Here is a 12,675-nt window from a genome sequence, read left to right as displayed (position 1 = left end):
ACAGGGAGTTTGTGGAATATGTGTTATTTGAAGATTTATCTAAGTTAACTAAAATTAACTAAATGATATAAAAGTAAATTTCAAGAGTTGGATTGATTGAATTGATTTTAAAACTAAGATTGCTAATGTAATTGCAAAAATGAAAGTATTGATTGTAAACAAATTAGAGACAAATGATTATCTTCAGCTTCCGGTTTTCTTTGACATTTATGCTATCATTCCACTAGAAAGAACTACATAGACATAGTTCATGTGTGATTAATTGTAGTGATGAAAGGGAACTAAGTACTCAGATTCCTAGAACGTGAGGTTGTTACCCGATTATCAATCAACCCTTACACAAGCCTAACTATACCCATGATATCTCGATTGCCAACGGAACCAAGAACATATGGTTTCTAATTAGTTCAACATAAGAATTAAAAATTTACTAACAAACAATCACACATCATAACAAGCAATTCAATAAAGATAGAGATTGTTATTCTAGAAATAAGGAATTCGAGCATAAAGTCTTACATAACCTTCCACCAAAGATAATCATAAAATACTTAGCCACTCATGGCTTGAATCAACATCATCACACAAGTCTTAATGTTCATAGGAATCACCAAAATAAAACAAAGATCAACAATTGTTCTTTAAGCTCCAAAAGTCTCCAAGTGCTCTCCAATTTATGTCCAAAGTGTTATGTAACTGAAAACATATGATAAGTCACCTTAAAACTTCATCAAATGAGCATTAAATGGAGAAGTTACACCTTGAGGACAGTCGGCACCGTAAGCTACGGCGCCTGCCGTAGCTTACGGCAGTCAACAAGCAAAGCTACGGCGCTCACCGAAGCTTATGGCGAGCAATACTTCCTTACGGCCATTTTCTTCTGTCTTACGGCGGTCATGTTTTGAAGAATGTGGAGGGCCGTAACCTACGGCTGGAGCCGTAGGCTACGGCGCTGAATGTTATTTTTTCTTTGTTTCTTCATCAAATCTTAACTTCTTCAAATCTTTGACTCCCCGAACATCCAGCATCCATCTAGACTTCACAAAAACTACTCCTTGTGCATATTAACACCTGCAAATTCACACAACTAGTGATTACCAAATTCAAGCAATTAACCATAATAAGCATAGAATGTGCATAGTATTGAACCTTTTAAGGGTTGTCCTACGGACCACCCGTCAACATACATTTCAGTAAATTCACAAATGTGGACCCTATGTTCAGATCACAAGTGCGGGCTTAAGGAATGTTAACAAATACAGACATTTGAACCATATAACAAGTACGGGCACTTTAAATGGTTTACAAATACGGACAAAGGCTTTGTGACTTCACAAAGTCTGACAACTATCAAAATTCTCATTCTTCAAGGTTTCTAAGAACAGAAACCCCCAAATCTACCAACAATGTCAGGCATCAAATCAATCAATATAACAGTGATATCATATCACAAACATTAACCATTCAGTGTATAATCATTTGTCTAATCCATCACATATTCATTGGCATAATCAATCAAACACAATCAATTGTTTGGATATCTAGGGTTTGTATAAATCAAAAGAACAAGATTAACAACACAAAATGTAATCATAATTACTTACCTTTGGTTGAATCTAGATGAATTGAAGATCAAGAATTGATGTGTGTGAACTTGTGAAGCCAAATGATTGAAGAAGGATTTGAGATGATTAGAGAATAATGAAAACTGTCATACAGAGAAGTTATGGAGGATTTAGGGTTTTGAGTAGTTAAAAGAATTTTACAGTTATCCCAAACACCCCCTAATAATATAACTTTTACACAAAACCACATAATAACATGTAATTTACAATTAAAGCATACAGTTCACGTATTTGTCATGCAACACATAAGTTTCGTATAAACAATCTGTTTATAATTATTCTTCGCGTTAGTGGTCAATGTTCGAGAGTTATCATGGGTGTGTTCCGGTAATTCCCTGAATTACCAACATAGACTCATTTAACTAACCCTAGTTAAATGCAGTGTGGTAAATGTATGAATAAATTAATTGTGGTTAGACTAAAGTAGTAACCTGAAGTTGCAGGTTGTCACATTTTTTATAAAAAATTCGCTACTTTTCGTCATAATTTTTTTATGACGAAAAGTAGCGATTTTTTTCTAAAAAATATTAAAAAAAATTGTGTGTTTTTTAGATTTTTTTTTTGGTTGGGGGGGGGGAGGTTTTTAGGTTTTTGAGGGGTTAGTTTTTTTTTTAGGATTTTTGAGGGTTTAGCTTTATGGTTTTGTTTTTAGCATTTAGCTTGGGGGGGTTAGGTTTTTTTTCCAGTTTTTTGGGGGTGGGGTGGGGGTGTGGGGGGTTAGGGTTTTTTAGGTTTTGGGTGGTGGTGTAGTGCGTTTATTTTGTTGTGTTCACATTGGTTCTCGCGGTCCTCGCAATAAAGGTGGTTCTCGCATGAACCCTACCCTCTATATATATATATATAAACGAGACCAGGAGAAAACGGTTGGAAGTGTGAAGACTATGAGAACGGATCCTGGTCAAACACGTGGCGCGCGATATATTCAAGTCAGAGGGGTTTTTTTGTCTTTTTATTTCTTTCCAATGCATGTCACACACCGTTCTCATTTGTGGCATGTAGAATTGTTTTGGCGTGTAGTTAAAAACAAAAACTTTTTGGCGTTTTATTGTTTTTTTAGATCTGCCGTGATGAATTAATCGTTTTTGTCTTACAAAGTAAATATTTTTTTGAGAAACTCCAAAAGCATAAGGTACAAGTGGTTATGCACAAAAAAACTTGCTTATTTATATATGGAATAATTAAAGAAACATATGATGAATTGAATAGGGTTGTTTCTAAGGCAGAAAATCGTGATTATCAGAGGCGTGATCAAGATTTTCCGATTCAAAATGTTAACTTGGATAAAATTGAGAAGGTTTTCAAGTTGGTAGAAGTTGATATGTCAGAAGTTCAAAAGTTGTCAAGTTCGAAGGGATTTCTGAAGGCTAAAACTTATTACGCCAAACCTAAACCACAATTTCAAAATAGAAATCAATCTGGTGGTAATGGGCGTTGGGGTGGTAAGTCGAATCAGAAACGAAGTTTTCAGAAATCAAACTATGTGAAGAGAACTGAATTTGTTAAGAGTTCAAATTATTTCAGTGATCAAGAGCCCAAAATTTTCAAGAAATCGAACGAGGAGTTCTTTGCTAAGAAAGCAACACAAAAACAGTCTGAGGGCACACGTCGGGTTCCCGATAACTGCACTTGTTTCAAGTGTAATGAGGTTGGTCACATTGCACGCAAGTGTACCAGTGTCAAGCCTAGGATTGTTATTGTTGAGAACAAACGAAAACCTAACGATGTGAAAGGAAAGGCTCACATGTTTGTTGAAAAACCAGTAAAACAAGGTTTCAAAATTAGAGAAACTGGTAAACTTTCAAGACAAATGTTCAAAACCAACAAACGTGGAAGTCAAAATTTCAAGCTAAAACATCGTTTGTGTTAGTGCAGTTTGTCTGTCAACTTCGTCCGGTATCAAGTCTTGCATTGATTCATGACACGAAGATCGAGAAATCAAGACAAAGACTGAAGACTTGACGCCGAAGACTTCGCCAATATCCGAGGGGGAGTCTGTTGGGCACTACGTCTATTGACTTCGTTTTTTATCGAGTCTTATGTCTAGATGGGATAAACGAACACACAACAGGGTTGAAATTAGGGTTTTACATGTAAAAGTGGGTGATTCCGCTTGAAAGTGTCAATGTCCAGTTCAAGCGAAATCAACACGTTAATTCCGCTTGAAATGAACATGTCATTTTCAAGCGGAATCAACCACATTATAAATAGGTTGTGATGATAGTTGATTGGTAACTTTTCCGATTCAGAGCTGAGGTGCTGCCCGTGTATAAATTGACTTGTAAAAGCTGTGAATCGAGTAATAAGAAGATAATTAGAGGAAAACAAGTTCTATCATGTCTATTTCTCTGATTCCACCTTTGAAATAGATCTTGAACTCTTCTAAACAACTCATTTGGGTCACACGACAGTCCAACAGTTTGCTCAAAAATCGAAACAATCTCCTTCGACTTCACAAGTCAAGAAGAATGTTCCTAAGGTTTCTGTGACTGAAACTAGAAAGAGACAAACTTCTCCAACCGTTCCGGTGGAAAAGTATGTACCTAAAGTTTCAGGTGGTGATAAAAACAAATAAACTTCTTCGACCCCACAGGTCAAGAAGTATGTCACAAAATCTATTCAATCGAATGTTCTAAAACCTGATGTATTCCAAAAGGTTGAGGTTGAAACAAAGAATGTTTTGGAGGTTAATGATAAGAATTTCCCAGTTCTTTCCAAGATCCGCATCAAGCTACCCGTGTCAAAAGAGGCTTGGGTTGCTTCATTCAGCTGATCAAATTTGATGTGTGCAAGAGCTCCCGAGATCAATCTCTAAGTGGATAATGGATAGTGGAGCGTCCAGGCACATGACAGGGATGCTCGCCCTGTTGTATGATGTTCGAGCGATAAGAGGTGGTTATGTTGGTTTTGCGGGAAATCAGGTAGGAAGGATAGTCGGGGAAGGAACTTTGTCGAATGGAAAGGTGTCTTTTGAGAACGTAAACAACATTGCCGAATTGGAAAACAATCTGCTGAGTATCTCGCAGATCTGTGACAAGAAGTTTACTGCACACTTTAATGACCAAGAATGTCTGATACTCAAACTGGGATTTGTCATCCCTGAAGAGTGGGTTCTAATGATGGCGCCAAGAGAGAACGATCTTTATGTTCTTGCTATGAGCATCGCAACTATGACAGATAACAAACCGCAATGCATTGTATCTAAGGCAACCGAAAAGGAATCTATATTGTGGCACCGTAAAACGGCCCATATCCATTTATGGGAAATGAATCATCTTGTGCTTAATAATCTAGTCGAGGGTGTCAACTTAAAGAATTTCCAACTGGGCGACGAATGCATTAGCTGCAAGAAGGGGAAACAAACCAAAAAGTCACATCCTAGGAAACTCTTAAACTCGATCAAGAAGCCGCTGGAGAGACTTCACATGGATCTTTTTGGCCCTGTGAACATGAAGAGCAGAGCAAGAGATCTGTATTGTCTGGTGGTAACGAATGATTACTCGAGATTTTCTTATGTACTTTTTTGGAGACTAAAGATGAGGTTTTTCCGAGTTTTTTGAAGCTATTTAAGAAGCTGGGGACTCAGTACAAAACTCTGATTAGACGAATCAGAAGCGATAAGGGTACTGAATTCAAAAATAGCAAAATGGCAGAATTTTGTGACGAAAAGGGTATCTTACATGAGTTCAGCGCTCTGTATACTCCGCAACAGAATGGAGTAGCAGAACGAAAGAATCGGACGTTGATTGAGGCTGCTCGCACTATGTTGGCAGATTCAAAGCTCCCTGTGAGCTTCTAGAGCGAAGCAGTATCCTCTGCATGCTACACCCTGAATCGAGTTTTGACTGTCAAGCCGCACAATAAAACATGTTTTGAGTTGCTGATGAACCGAAAGCCAAATCTGACGTACCTTGAACCTTTTGGTTCACCGTGCACGGTTATAGAACTAGATGGCAAATTAGGGTCAAAGATTTTGGAAGGATACTTCGTTGGATACGCTAGTCCACTCTGACGGGTATTTATACCAACTCTCAAATGTATAATCGAAGCTCAACATGTTGAGTGCCAGGGGTATTCTATGCATGTTCAAAAACCTAGTGATGTGTGGATGTTCGACTATGATGGGCTGTGGGATTCATTCGAGCTTCCAGAGGAACCGTCAGATGATGAATTGGTTAAACTATTTCAGCAACATCTATCTTCCTCACAAGAACAAGCCCCAAGACCGATGGTGGTTACTAATGATCATCCATGAGGTGCAAATGATTCGGAAGGTAGTACTAGTAACACTCAGAATGATTCTCAAACGCAGACAACAGAAACAGTTGCTCCAGCAGAAAATGCTCCGGCCACAGTGGTTGACAACGCAAATGATTCTGATTTAGAAAGTCCTACATTTGATCAGGGAGATAATGACTCTGAGGGGGAGCAGATCCAGTTTGATATTCAGATAAATGAGGTCATTCAAGATGCAGAGCAGAATGTCACAAACCTAGAGAACGAGGTGATAGTTTCCGATGAGGTGATGCCACACACACTTTCCTATCACCCAGATGAGTTTTTCATAGGAGAGCTTCAATCTGGTGTTCGAACCAGATGCCAAATTGATCAAGGCCTTCCGTGCTTTTATACTAAGATTGCTCCATTACAAAACAATTTTTCTCTCTGGTGTTTTATCCCGCAGGTCGAACTGAAGACTTACAAAGAAGCACTGATGGAGGAATCGTGGGTGAATGCGATGCAAGAAGAACTTGGTCAATTTGAGAAGCTAGGGGTGTGGAAGTTAGTAGATCTACCCGACGGCCATAGAAAGATAAACACAAAGTGGGTTTTCAAGTGCAAGCGAGATGATAGAGGGGTTGTTGTTGGTAATAAAGCTCGCCTAGTCGTTCAGGGGTTCAGTCAGCAAGAGGGAATTGATTTCACCGAAGTGTATGCCCCAGTTGCTCGACTTGAAGCGATTAGAATCTTTCTCACATTTGCATCATGGAAGGGTTTCAAGGTGTATCAGCTGGATGTCATATCGGCGTTCCTATACGTAAAGTAAAAGAGGAGGTGTACGTCGGTCAGCCACCGGGCTTCACTGACCCTATCCATAAAGATAAGGTTTACCTTCTGGAGAAAGCCTTATACGGGTTGCACCAGGCCCCGAGAGCCTGGTACGTAGGGGGTGTAAACGAGCCGAGCCAAGCCCGAGCTCGCCTGGGGTCGAGCTCAGCTCGAGTTATTTTAAGAACAACGTTAGACGAGTTAAAAACTCGGCTCGAGGTCGCTTCAGTATCGCTTAAACGAGCCAAAGCTCGGCTTATGCCCGGCTCGCCAATGTTATCATTATTATTATTATTATTATTATTATTATTATTATTATTATTATTATTATTATTATTATTATTATTATTATTATTATTATTATTATTATTATTATTAATATTATTATTAGGGAAATTGGCCTATAATAATCCCACCTAGACCTTATTGGCCATTAATAATCCCACCTCAGAATATTCCCCCCACCAGTCCCACCTTTCACCTATTTTTCCTACAATGGTCCCCCGTTAAAAAAAACTTAACGGAGTTAAGCTTTTTTCCAAATTACATACAGATTTTTTAGGGCTTTCGATTAGAACGACGATACGAGTCCATTGATGTAAAACCTTCCTCGAAACGATGCTCCAAACGATGAAAACGACGCTTCAATTCGGGTGTTTAATTTTTCAACTAACCAAAATCAAGTCACTTGGAACATCATGTCGAAGTAAGTTTTACATCAATGGACTCGTATCATCGTTCTGATCAAAAGCCCTAAAAAATATGTTTGTAATTTGGAAAAAAGCTTAACCCCGTTAAGTTTTTTTTAACGGGGGACCATTGTAGGAAAAATAGGTGAAAGGTGGGACTGGTGAAGGGAATATTCTGAGGTGGGATTATTAATGGCCAATAAGGTCTTGGTGGGATTATTACAGGCCAATTCCCCTTATTATTATTATTATTAACATATTATACATAAAATAAATAAATTTTTGTTTGGGCTCGTTTAGGCTCGCGAGCCTAAACAAGCTTTGTATTTCAGGCTCGAGCTCGGGCTTGATAGCTAAACGTGTCACACCCCTTTCTTAGGAGGAAGCATGAGGTGTGATCATGAAAGGTTCTCATTGCATACGAATGGTAAACATACTACATGCCCGTAAAAATAACATCAAACACCAAACATTTCATGATTTGAAAAGATAAGTTTAGCGTTTACATCACGCGATAACATAAAACATGGTCTTGAGAGTTTACAATTTTATTTAAAGATAAACATAGGCGACATCCAAGGGCATGAGTAAGACCGCGCGCACATCCACTTTTAGTTACCTGAAATACATGTGAGTTTTGAAAAATAAAGTCAACATAATGTTGGGGTGAATTCATGCAGTGATTGTTTTGAATGTTTAAATACTTCAATGAAAACATAGTATGAAACTTGTAGAATGGATGAATGTTTGAATGTAACTTGTAAAACGTATCTGCAACTGAGTACTATGATTGTTTGAATGTGTGAGATCGCTAGTGGTTTGCAAGGCCACTAACATGTGTCACGACATAGGAAGCCACCAAACCTAGGCACTTTTGTCGACTTTGACTGAGACACAGAAGCACTAATTGATAGAAGTAGGCCAAGAGTGGGGTTGCCTGAAACCCATTAGATCTAACCTTTTGTTCCGCGGTCTGAATGTATACGTTGACCAATGGTGCTTATGGTACCCTATTCGAGACATGATCTAGAATGTTTCACTTGAATGTTTTTGTACTCCATCATACCATTTGTAAACAATATAACATTTGTAACATGTATTTCACCCCCGAAGTTATAAAACCAAAAACAGTTAAAGAATAGGGGGAGCATGAACTCACAACTTTGCGTTCCTTGCGTCGTAAACTTCACCGGATTTGCATAATTAATGTCATGACCTATACATGTTTTCTTAACGTTAGTCACTAGACTTGTATCGCACAAGTACAAGTCACTATCTTTTGTATATGTTTTCTTGTGTTAAAAATAATTTTTATTTTTAACTATGTGTCTCACTTATATTATTTTCTCAAAAATAAACATAAGTTTCTTGTATTTTGCACTTTGCACCCGAATTATGTGTTTTGTCTAAAGCTTCATTGTCCAAGTTATTTATTCTATGAAGAAATATATTTTCCTAAATATATTTTCTTGTATGTGTCTAAGCATGTTGTATGTGTATTTTTGTATTTTCACTCCTTAAGAGTATTTAGCGTATTTTCAAGTCCTAATACACTATCACGTATAATACATACTACATACACTTAGCACAAAATTTGGCGATCAATAAATATATATATTTTTCTCAAAAATGTACAGACTTAATATCAATTTTTAATCTTGAAGAAATCATCATTTCTTATCACAAAAATTAGGGAAACCTTGGTAAATTTTCTAGACACATTTTTAGGGAATAAGTTTCTCGAAACTTATATTTTTCTAAGTGTCAAAATTCTATAGAAATTTTGACAGAGTTTCCCCTAAAAATGGAGGTTTCCCATGTTTTCAAAATGTAACATCCCAAAATTTATTTTAACACAAGAATAAGTTAAATCATGGAGGTGTTTAAATCAAACATTAAACAAGATTCAAGGGGGGTAATATGAAAAATTATAACTTAGTAGGGTTTAATTATGTTTAAACCAAAAATAAACATTCTGTACGTATGCTGGGATCGATCAAGGGCAGGGAAAAAACAAGGGATACCTTTGTTCTTGCAAAATTCACCCAATTGACAAGGAAAAATCAAAGTTTAATTGCTGCATGTTCTAAAGTTTCAATCATCTAAGCATATCTAGTGAAGTGGTAAGTTGAATTTCTGAATTTGGTGAATTTTAGGAAGAGGGTTTCAACCCAATCATGAAATCGTGATATGATTTATGTTAATTAGATGTTAGGGTTACTCCGTAGAATAGAAATCATGCTTGATTTTAGTTTTTTTGGAAGAAAATTTTATGAAACCCACCTTGTGAAATTTGTATTATGAATAGGAAGATTTTAGGGATTTTGATTATATGTAATCTTGATATGTGATTCAGCTTATAATACTTGAATGCTAGATGAATTGGTGTAGACTAAAGAAATTGTAGGAATTAGGTTAATTATTGATGGCATGTATGATGAACTAGTAAAGTCATGCTTTAAATGTTGTACATTATGCTTTATAAATGTAACGCACACTAGGTGCTCGATGAAATGCTTGAAAGAATAATGATGTGTAAATTGGAACATGATAGAATGAATTTTGGGGACTAAATGAAAGAATAAATGTGTTGATATAGGCGTGAAGGAAGAAGGTTCAAATTCCAAGAAAACGGAAGGATCACAAGACCGAGGTATGTTCCGTTGCATACAAAACTTTACTTATATTTTGTTAGTAATTATATCGAACAAACCTTGTTATAATGATTAAGCCATGTTATAATGATTACGGTGTTAGTAAATGAATAGTAAATCCCTTGCGGATTTGGTTATGCTAACGAAGAATTATGTTAAACTATGCAAGTCGACCGGTTCATGTAAACTAGGTCGAGTAAGGACATGATACCATCCGTCTAGAACGGGTGGTCGTGAAAGCAAAAATTCGTATGTGTGAAGTTTAATTTGTTATACGGATAGGACGAAATGTTTATGTTGAAAGCAATCAACCCGATGTTACCTGGTTGTAAACGGTACGCTTGAATCTCTTTATGAGAATATATGCTTTACCCTTTTAAATGGGTAAATCGAATGCATAATGATAATGAATGAAATTAAACGAATGCGGCTATAATGTGATATCGTATGCAAAATAAGTAATAGGACTAACTTTTTAAAAACTTGTTGTTAAATGTAGGTAAATCCTCGACTTAGGCGTATGGACGGCTTGGAACGTGCACACTTGATCTACGCCCGCCTCACGCTTTCGTCACAAATTATTTTGATATGGGTTAAGTTTTAGTCATATGTATTTAAGCTTATGTAGTATGTCGATGTCCTTGTCGTTTGGTAAAAACTTAGTAGTTGTAGTCATGCCGTGTCTAATGTAAACTTTGTCCGTCTTGGGTTTTGTAAAAGATGTTAAATGTTGAAGTTTGTTTGTGTAAAACAGGTTATTAATGATTTTAAATCAATAGGTCATGCCGACATTTTCAAAAATTTTCCTACATATTATACACATCGAAATAAGTAAGGCATGGGGCGTATCAAGTTGGTATCAGAGCCAAGGTTTGAGGGATTCGAGCAAGAGTAATAATGCTTGAACTCAACCCGATGGCTCACGCAAAAGTGTGCTCGCTCCGAGATCGTCAACGAGGTAAAGTTTTAAATATTCGTTTAGTATGAGTATGTAAAATGTGTCACGAATAAGTTTTAAGATTGAGTATGCTAAGAAGTCATAATGCGGGTAAAATGAGAAGTCCCTGGACCCGGGTAGCTGAAAACGGACCCGGAAAAACAGCCGGAACAGCCAAACTAAGTTCAGCAGCGTTTTAGCAAAGGAGAGGCCGTCGCCGACGCCCCCCTTGATGCCGATGCCTTAACTACCTGCCTACGGGCAAAAGTGGCCGACGCCACTTTTTGGAACCCATCGCCGACGGGAGGCAATGCCGTCGCCGACGGCTAGCGGGATTACAATCCGCTGAAAAATTTTATTTTTGTATTATTTCGCGATTCGAGTTCCCGAGTTGTCTAAAAACTTATTTAATGACTATCTGGGGTCCAAATAAGGCCTAATAATGTATATGTAATCACAAATAGTGATTATGAGGAAATGAAATCGTGAAAGTCAAAAGCAACGTGTCGCATGACACTAAGTGAATGATGAAGGTTTTAAAAGGGGTAAAATTAAAACGTAAGAATGCGAACGAAGTAACACGGACTAATGAACTGCGAAATATAAATGTTGAAAGCTTGTAATATGTATTAAAATTAAACATGATCATGTGTAGATGGCTGATGCAAGAAACGTTAATGAAGATGATGACACGGCTCATCAAGAAGCATTTAACAATAGGATCACGGAGGTGGCGGAAGGGGTTATGCAAGCTAATCTTCCGCGATTAGCTCAAGAAGTAGAAAGTCAGGTGCTGGAAGTGGTGGATGCCATGATGACAAGCAAAATCGAAGAGTTGAAAGAATTAATTGAAGGATCTAAAGGTAAAAGCAAGGAACGACGGTGCACGTATAAAGATTTCATGGCATGCAATCCCGCAACGTATGTTGGTAAAATCGACCCGATCGCATGTCAAAGATGGATTTCAAATATAGAAGCGGTATTTATACGAAGTCGATGTGATAAGGAAGATCAGGTGATGTTTGCTACGGGCCAACTCACTCTCCAGGCGAAGGACTGGTGGGATGCGCATAGCAAGGAGATAGGGGAGGATAGGCTCCAAATGATGACCTGGCAAGAATTTAAGGAGCCCTTTATGAGATACCATTGCCCTCAGTCGGCTATTGATAAGATTCAGGAGGATTTCTTGCGCCTCCGACAGAGAAACGAGTCAATAAACGAAATATCAAATATTTTCATGGATAAGATGAAGTTCTGTGGGGATTTCGTGAAGACTGAAAGAATGAAGATTAATCGTTTTTACAGGGTATTAAAGGCGGAATTTAGGGAGTTCATTACTCCCTCGAAATGTGAGACCCTTGATGAACTTATCAATCTGGCACGAGATAGAGAAATTGAAATTAGGAGGCAAGAAGAACGTGGTGAAAAGCGATCAAGTGAAAAGGGTGCAAGTTCGAACCCATCTAAAAAGGGAAAGTTTCAAGATCAAGGGAGGAAGGAAAAGTCAAAAGGTGGAATTACTCCTTGCAAGACTTGTGGAAAACTCCATACTGGAGAGTGTCTGTTAGGCAAGAAGGGGTGTTACAAATGTGGTAAGGAGGGACATTCGTCTTATCAATGTCCGAATAACCCGAAGACTTGCTTCAATTGTTTTGAAAAGGGACACATCAAAGCTGAATGCCCAAAACTTCAGCAAGAGTCAAAGAAAGAAGATAAGAAGCAAG

At 37.6% G+C, this 12,675-nt stretch overlaps 1 long non-coding RNA gene across 1 annotated transcript; it reads left to right on the top strand.

Annotated features, from left to right (window-relative positions):
* Positions 1-9,412: 9,412 nt before the first annotated feature.
* LOC118483818 lies at positions 9,413-10,625 on the top strand. The gene is made up of 3 exons (XR_004871752.1): positions 9,413-9,483; positions 9,960-10,013; positions 10,514-10,625. It is a non-coding gene; the product is annotated as an uncharacterized LOC118483818 (long non-coding RNA).
* Positions 10,626-12,675: the final 2,050 nt, after the last annotated feature.

The sequence above is a fragment of the Helianthus annuus genome, chromosome 11, assembly GCF_002127325.2.
Source record: "Helianthus annuus cultivar XRQ/B chromosome 11, HanXRQr2.0-SUNRISE, whole genome shotgun sequence".
Classification (NCBI taxonomy): domain Eukaryota; kingdom Viridiplantae; phylum Streptophyta; class Magnoliopsida; order Asterales; family Asteraceae; genus Helianthus; species Helianthus annuus.
The sequence above is the reverse complement of the archived record's forward strand: the minus strand, read 5'-3'. Positions and strand labels throughout refer to the sequence as shown.